The following is an 8,649-nucleotide window of genomic DNA, read 5'->3' as shown; positions in this document are numbered from 1 at the left end:
AACATGGATAAACAAGAGACACATACACCCGCACACTTGCATTACTGCACTGGTCACAATAAAATCTCTCTCTTACAAATATAGAGTTAGACTAAACACACACACACTGGTTTTCAAAGTAAATTGTCTATGCTTACTGGGATTTTTGCATTGACCCAAACCTTATCCCTACCTTAACCATGACCGATCCTTACCTTGCCCTAAACCCATCCTAAGCATAATTCATATCTCAGCCCTACCTGTAACCAGGACCTCAGAAAAGAGGTTTAGCCTCATTGGTGCCAGGATATAGGTCCTCATGAGGTCTACTGGTCCTCACAAGGTCAGTATTTATGCTGGAAAATGTCCAAAAGAGGTTACAAAAACAAGTACAAACACACACACACACAAACACACAAGCTGTCATCGCTTCCAAAGAGATACAGTTTGCAGTCAGGAGCCAAATTGCACGAAATTCCTTCATTATTGCCGCCTGCTTGCAAGAAGTGCGGACGGCACATCGTCCGATGTCAATCAATTATGGAAAATGAATTGAATTACCTCAGAGGCAGGGAGCCTGAGAGAAATGTATCATCTGTTCATCCACAGGATCCCAGGCCACAGCATCATTTACATTTTCAATTTCACTTTCTTCATGCAACAGAAACACCCAGTCATCATTGTACCTCAGGATGCTAACTGAAGCTATTTAGTTTGTGTCCACTCAAACTCAAACCATTATTAATGAAATAGTGATAATACATGTGCTTGATAAAAAATGATGGCAGTGGCAGTGGCATCATCACCCTGCAGGCTGGTTTACAACCAGAGGCTTTGACCTCTCCCACAGTTTGATCACATCTATTTGTCCAACAAGCAGAGGGTCTCATCTCATATCCTGCCCCTCTGTAGCCCCTCTGTAGCCCCCTGCCCCTCCATCGAGACATTTTCCACCCTGATCAAAGTTTGTTTTCTCTATCGTGCAGGAGGGACTTCTCAAAGCCATATCTATGCAAATATTTGCTTTCATCCCATGTGCACCGTATGAATGAATAGTGATATGTGAACATTGCCATGGTAGGCTAAGGCTGCCAGCAGGCGCCGTGCTCCTGCAATGGCTCACCGAGGAGACATAGAAGGATTCCTCCCACACAGTGATCAGATCCAGGAGCAGCAGAGTACCACTGAGCCGGAGCTACAAAAAGGTGGACTATCATTACAGCACACATCCTCAGATATTACCGCGGGGGATCTGCCGGGAAAGTAGAGAAATATAGAGAGCTGTATTCCTGCGGTATTCGCTGAGTGTTGACTCAACGTCCACACTAGTTGTTGTCGAGCGTGTGATGGCGGGAACTCCTGTCTCTGGAGTGGAACCTCACACGTGTGACAGGATGATTAATGTGACTCCACTCCCTTTATTCGACCCTTGTGGCGCTCACATCTAAATAATGAGGAGAGCTCCTCCCCCCCTCCCTGCTCTCTGTGCACATGCCCTCTGGTGCACCCATCACAGCCGGGGGAGGCTCCGTGCAGGATTTGCCATTATGGTTTCGCTCATTACAGGAGCAGCGTGATTTTGGTGAAGTTGATGGGCATCCACATGCTCAGAGGGGCTTGGGGAAGTCAGTGCTGTCTGGGGGGAGAGAAGGAAGAAATAACAAACAGGGGGGAAAAAAAGTCATCAGTGCTGAGAGCTGGTAGCAGCACAGGCCTTCTGTGGTGTCTTTAACCCCTTGAGCTATTCCTCACCTCGGCACCAGCAGCAGCAGCAGCTGCCACTTGAAATGTTCCATAGAAATGACAACTTGCTCACCTCCATTGTACCATCAAACCAGACAGGAGGTGTTTGAAGTGAGAAGGACTCATAACTTCCTCATATTAATATTCTGCATTCAGCTTTCCACTGGATCCGCCCCTGCTTATAGAATGTGTTGTGTGTGTGTTACTATCAGCCAGATGACAAAACGACACATAACCTGGATGCTGTTATGCTTCATAAAGATCAGTGGGCTGCACCATTGCTCCTCAACCTTGCCTGTCTGTCTGTGATTGAAAAGAAGCAGACGCGCTGAACGTTAACGTCTTGTTCAGGGTCGGCAGAAGCTCTCGTAAAAAGATTTGATCCCCATTCACGCTGTGCGGTATTTAGCCACAGCCACCGCTTTATGTGATGGAGCACCTTCGTGGATAACAGAGAAGCATAATGGCTAAACGCCCAGCGGTGTGAAGTGATTTAAAATTCGACTCAGCGAAGTAATACCAACTGTAAATCTCCAGAAAAGAGATTTCTAGTAGAGGCAAAGGAAGACAACATGAAGAGAAGAGAGCAGAACTAAAGTTTATGAGAGAAGAAATCTTCTTTGTACCCAGAGATGCTCGACCCAGTGGCTCTTGGGCATCATCACCATTGTTTCACATGTAATTCATGCAAATAGTGTTTGTGTGGTTGACGTTTATCTCAACAACCCTCCTGAAAAGTAAGTGCATGTGTAAAGAAGAGGAGAGAGCGAGACACAGAGGCTGTGGCACCTGGTCCACCACATTAATGCATAATCTAAAATGACAACAATAAGTGTGCTCAAAGACATCAATGTGCTCTCTGAATTAATTTCATGCTTGAGCGTGCTGTTGATGAGCACTACACTGTCCCACACTGCAATGCATAAGGTATCATAACAGGTCGCAGATGGTGCTGAGGCAGCTCCAGTGAGAACACACACAACAAGAAATGAAACACAATTCAGTTAGGACCACTTTCATCAAATCAATTGATTTCAATAATTACAAGTTAACAGGTTGTATTTGTGGCTCTGTTCTGACGACACGGTGGTACAGTAAGCACTGACGCCTGTCCCCAGTTTGAATCCAGATGGAGTTAACATGTTCTCCCCATTTCTGCATGGATTTTACCATAAGTGTTAATGTATGTTGTCTCTGTGATGATGACCTGTCCAGGTTGTGCCCCTCCTCTAACCCGATGTCAGCTGGGATTGGATCCAGTCCTCCCATCATCATCAGAGGGATAAGTGGCGTAGATAATGGATGTATGTGCTCTGACACAGAACAGGCACCAATGACAACTGATTAAGTCAGATTCAGTATGAAAAGGAGGATCTGAAGTGGAGGTGGGTTCATATAAGCTGTTGCCAAGTGAATGCATGGAAGTGGATCAGCAGAGCCATCAGCCGATGTGGGCTGGTATAGATATCTGTGGATGGACTGGATCGTGGCTCTGCTTGTCTTTGTGACCTGAATGAACTGACACTGTTCTCAATTAAATGAATTCTTCTCACTCTCATGTTCACTTTCTTGCTGAGATATGGAGATTAATACTTCTCTCATGGAAGCAGCAGCTGGTTAGCTTAGCTTACAGACTGGAAGCAGAGAGCAGCGTTTGTGGACCTGATTGACACCGAGTCACAAAGCCACCCATCTGTCATTAATGTGTACTTTGGACAGAGTGTCCTCCACAGTGTCCTCCAAGTTTCCAGGCTACGTGCTGTGATATAAAATATGAGAGTGCTATCAATACTCTCTGAGTTGTGTATTTCAACCTGAAGAGACTGCCGTGGCAATTTTCCAAATCCCACTCTGATTAACTAATGAGGAACGATACATGATCAATACATAGGGGGAATGAACATGATTACATTGTGTATGATCAATAGCTACATTTCCCTTATTGAGAAGACTTATTGAGAAACAAATGAAAATTGCTATATAAGAATGAAATTAAGTTATGTTAAGTTATTGTGAACATAGGAATTTGTTGTGTCACTTAGACATGAGCAGGAAGTACAGCGCAATGGGAGCAGTCCTATGAATTAGGGGCTATGGATTATGAAGGAGACTTTCACCAGGAGCCTGGTCACTGCTGGTGGTCATGAGGAATGGAGCATGAAAGATGGGACGACTGAGGGGATTCTGATTGGATGGTTTGAAGGCAGATGAGAAGGTACACAGAGTTGAGGTGGTACAGGGGTGGAGGCGGGCTCATTGATCTTACCTGACAGCAGGTGATTGGCTCAAGGTGAGTGTGTCAGCCTGTGATTGGATGAAAAGAGGGAACTAGCTGGTGGAGCCCAGAGGTGAACTGTGCATGTGCTGGAGGTGTGCTTGATAAAACCTCCACTTGTCTCCATTTCCCAGAGTCGTTCTCCAAACTGGCATTTTGTCGGTGGATCACTTGCATCATTTAAAGTAAGACGCTCGCAAAAGAGTAAAGCACTGATTACTTGTATAGTAAGAGCAGAAGCTGTATAGCATGAATATTTCATGGTACACGCTGAATGCGGTTACTGCATGTAATGGGGATGTAGAGGCAGAGAGGAAGAAATTGAGATCGTGCTGTAAACTCTTCTGCAGAGCATGGTGTGAACTTGCAGAGGAGGAACAAAGGTGACATGGAGAGTGGGCTGAAGAAAAGAAAAAATCATTCACAGTTCAATTAACAGCAAGAATACCTCCTCTCTGGCAGCACAGCCTTGTCACATGCACCGACAATCTAAATCACATCTGATCTGACACAGAGACGGTACATAAAAATAAATGAGCAGCCACGACAAGAACAGAGAGAAGCGCGGGGGGTCGGCTACCTTCGCCTCTGCTCAGGCCTCTTGACAGACATATTGATGGTGACATTTCAAAAGGGCACCGAACATAATGATTGAAATTATAGGTGTGTTCCCTTTAATCAATTGAGGGTCTTTGATATTAGACGATAAAGAGTGTGCACACGCAATCAAAGTTCACAGCTTCGGGTCTTTGCACGCGATCAAATCAATCGAGGGAGGTAAGAAGGGAGAGAATAAAGAGGAGATAAAATATGCCGCCCTTGTCACGTATGCCCTTGCATAACTGCACCCCTGATATCTCATGCAGCGTGTGTGAGCTTCAGAGACGGTGTCGTTGCAGCAGTTCAGGGAGAGGCAGCAGTGGGATTTTCACTGGGATTCAGTCTGTCAGGAGCACTGAATGATGCCCCCCTACCTCTCATCGAAAACCTATCATGTTCACAAACATACACACACACACACACACACACACACACACACACACACACACACACACACACACACACACTCACACACTCACTGGGCCTCGGTCCAAGAAACCATAAAGGTCCATCTGCAAAACGTGCAGGGGATAAACACATCAGTCACAGATCCAAAAGAGGAAGAGAGAAGGAGGCAGCGAGGGAAGATTCCTCAGGTGCATGTTTGGATATGAAAATCAGTGCGTGTGACAGAAGATTTTGTGAATTAATGCAATCACCCACAGGAGGATTAGAAGCCGCTGAGGAGGATTCAGTTAAAAAACACATAAGGGTCTTTTTCAACCTCAGAACACAACATAGATAAACTCCAGGAAGAACACGGCTGTTAGAATGTGTTCAATTCATACTTTCTCTCTATTGTAGGTGTTAGGTGTTGGGTTGTTTGTTTCACTGAAGTATGGGAAGACTTACACACTCAATACTACTAACTCCATACACTCAATGGCATACTGCCCCCTCTTGGACAATCTTTGCCATTTAAAAGATCCTCTTCATTGAAGCAATGAGAGCTAAGGAAAACCACTTTGAGGAATTTTCTGTGTTTTCATTTATGCTTTTTTTTGCACAGAGGCTGAAGGTCTATAGCGGTGGTGATGGTGGGGGAGTCCAATTAGTGTGACATCATACGCACATTCCAACGGCTGTTACCATGGCGTGTGCCTCAGTGATTCTAAATACAGTAGAGCTGCGGATGCTGGGGATATGAAACCCATTTTATATCTTTTATATATCTGATAGTACACAATGCATCTGGAGATCTGGGGTCTGGATCATCTACCGCTCCTCTGCTGCCAAAACGAGATGAATCTTACAGAGGTGGGCCGAAAGAAAATTGGCCTCCGAGCCGGCTGAACAAGCATCTGTGGAGCTGCACTGCCGTAAGACAACGTTAGTGCAGGGTCAGACATCAGGGAGCAGGGAATGAGGCTTTCGCTGTTTCGTTCGCTGCTGCAACTATTACACCTGCACTAATCTCCCAGTGCTCATTATCTTCAAGCGCTGTTGCTGCAGGGAAACAAAGCCACGGTAGACAGCTGAGTGCCGGGGCTGTTGATGCAACACAACAAGGTGTTTAGGAGGATAATGCGAAATGTGCACGACCCTGATGAGAATAAAAATGCAAAAATGGCGGGATGCTAGACAAACACTCAGGGACAGTTTCCCCCTGTAACAACCTCTCTGCGTGCTCATCAGAGTGAGCTATTCAACTGAGTACTAAGTAGAGAGGACTAACTAAATCTTGGCTGTCTCCTCCCACCAATATCAATGATCAGCGCCCTCACAAAATAAATAATTTGTTTGAAAGACTTAATATTCAGATTAAAGGCTTCACCTCTAATGGCCGCTGGCGTCTAAATCTACTCGGCTGTGGTGAGAACTGGTTGTTGGATTTAAACAGCTTCTTTCCCAAACAAAGACAGACTCCTCAGTGCGAGGTAGGATGAGTCACACAACGTTAAACAACAATACAATGGAAGGAACATATGATGATAGAATATCTGTCACACTCTCTGGAAAACATTATGATGTCCCCTGCTCTCCATCCCACCAGAGGCCCTAATCACATCGAGGAATAAGCATGTCGCTCATTTGATGAAAGTTTGGCCATAAATGTAATAAAGCTGCCAGGTTATTAAAACTGCCACAGGCCATTTTACTCACAGCCCTCATATTGGATTATGAAGAGATATATGAAGAAGCGAGGAGATAGAACTAGGGCCATTTAAAAAGGACCAGGGGAGGTTTAATGGCCTGTGACTCCATCCATTCATACACATTAATTCCTGGAGCTATGACAATCTGCAGTGGTTCATCACAGCTCAGTGAAAACTCACAGTCGTCCTTTAAAGATGTGCTGTAATTGACCTGATGTCAGTAATGAGTTACCTGTGTACATCACACACAACATAAAGCAAAAACAGACCACTGATATACTCTGCCCAAGCTTTGATCAAAGGCTTGTTCCAGTTTATTAGAGTTGATCAAGCTCTGGAGTTTCCAATATCAACATCTTAAAGTGTTTATTTGCCTCTAATGGGATTTTTATAGACTCACAATCAAGTTAAACTGATTGAACTGAGACTACTCATTTCAAGTTTTTGGAGTCAATGATATACCAAGCATGCCATTTATTACCCTTAGGAGTGAATGTGAGTTTGTGAGATTGTCTCCCTGTGACCCTCAAGGTGTGCGGATAATGGATGGATGGATCATATACTGTTCAGTGTGAATGGATTTCACATAAAGAAATTGAATACAACATAATCCTAGTGATGTTTCCACTATTGTTTAATCCCCTAAATTGTACAAAGTTCCCCATACCCTAGAATGGACCCTTTATATTTAAATACTTTATATTTACATTGGGAGCAGGTCCTCTGTGCAGAGGCCGCCATGTTTTTTACAGTAGCCCAGATTGGACAAACTAAACACCTTTTGAGTTTTAATGAGAACTGAAGGCTGCCACAGGTTCTCTTTAATGCTTGTAAGGGGGATAGTGAGGTGAGGGGTATTCAGCTGCAACATGAAACTTCACCACTAGATGTCACTACTTTCTACACACTGAACCTTTAACAGGTCACATGACATACTGGAACCATAGACATAGTTTATAAAGATGGACGAGCATGACAGCTGCCCAAAAGTGAAGCCAAAGTATCTCTATTGCCATCTGGTGGCTGGCTGCAGTAAAGGTAATAAATCCTGCCTCCATGTTATCAGACGGGACATGGAGCAAAATAAAAGTAAAAGTACACTGTTATTTCTTATGTTCATGTTTTTTCCAGTAGGTTTCATCTTATTTAGTTATTTGATGTTATACATATGGAGTGAAATGTCGTCAGCTGAGACTGACTCCTGATTAGCAGAGCGCGCTCCATCCCTCCGTTGCTACTACACAACTGGACAAGATGGCAGTGTTCATATCCTGGATATTTTGGCTTCATTTCTGGATAGTGGGAGGAGGAAGTATTCTCCATCTTTATATAGGCCTATAGTCTATGACTGGAAAATGTACATGGATTAAATGTTGCACCCTTTTGTACACAAGAAGTCACATTCTTTTCAAAATAGTGAGAAGGCATCCTGCTGCCCTCTGCAACATCTCCTGTGTTAAACCCTGCTAACGAAGGAACCGTTTTCAAACAGCCCTCATTCATTCTGCAGTGTGTTTATCCATCCCTTCATTTATGTTCTGCAAGCCGTGGTTTGCAGAGAGTTGGGTTATATGTATTTACTTGCAGCCCTCTTCACTTTGCTCTTGGGTGCCTCAGTATAGCTCGTGAATTTGCTGCAGAGCAAACCAAAGTGGCAGATCATCTTAACAGCCTCTCCGAACTGCAGGGAGGATCAGGAATTACTGAACAAATGGATAAACAAACCTGACTCCCCGAGGTACGAGAGTGACAAGGCAGAAGAGCTCGGCTATCAGGTTCACTTAAGAACTCCCTCGTCTGAGGTAAAGAGTCCAAACACTCAACCCAAAAGTCCTTCAAGTGTTACTGTGGCTCCTCTAAGTAAGTAGTAGTAGATGTAATAATTAACAATGCCTGTCCTGACATCCATTCATTATTTGCACCTTCAATGGAATTGTTTCTTTTCAACCACAAAAC

The sequence above is a fragment of the Limanda limanda genome, chromosome 7 (genome assembly GCF_963576545.1).
Source record: "Limanda limanda chromosome 7, fLimLim1.1, whole genome shotgun sequence".
Lineage (NCBI taxonomy): Eukaryota > Metazoa > Chordata > Actinopteri > Pleuronectiformes > Pleuronectidae > Limanda > Limanda limanda.
Note: the sequence above shows the minus strand (reverse complement) of the source record.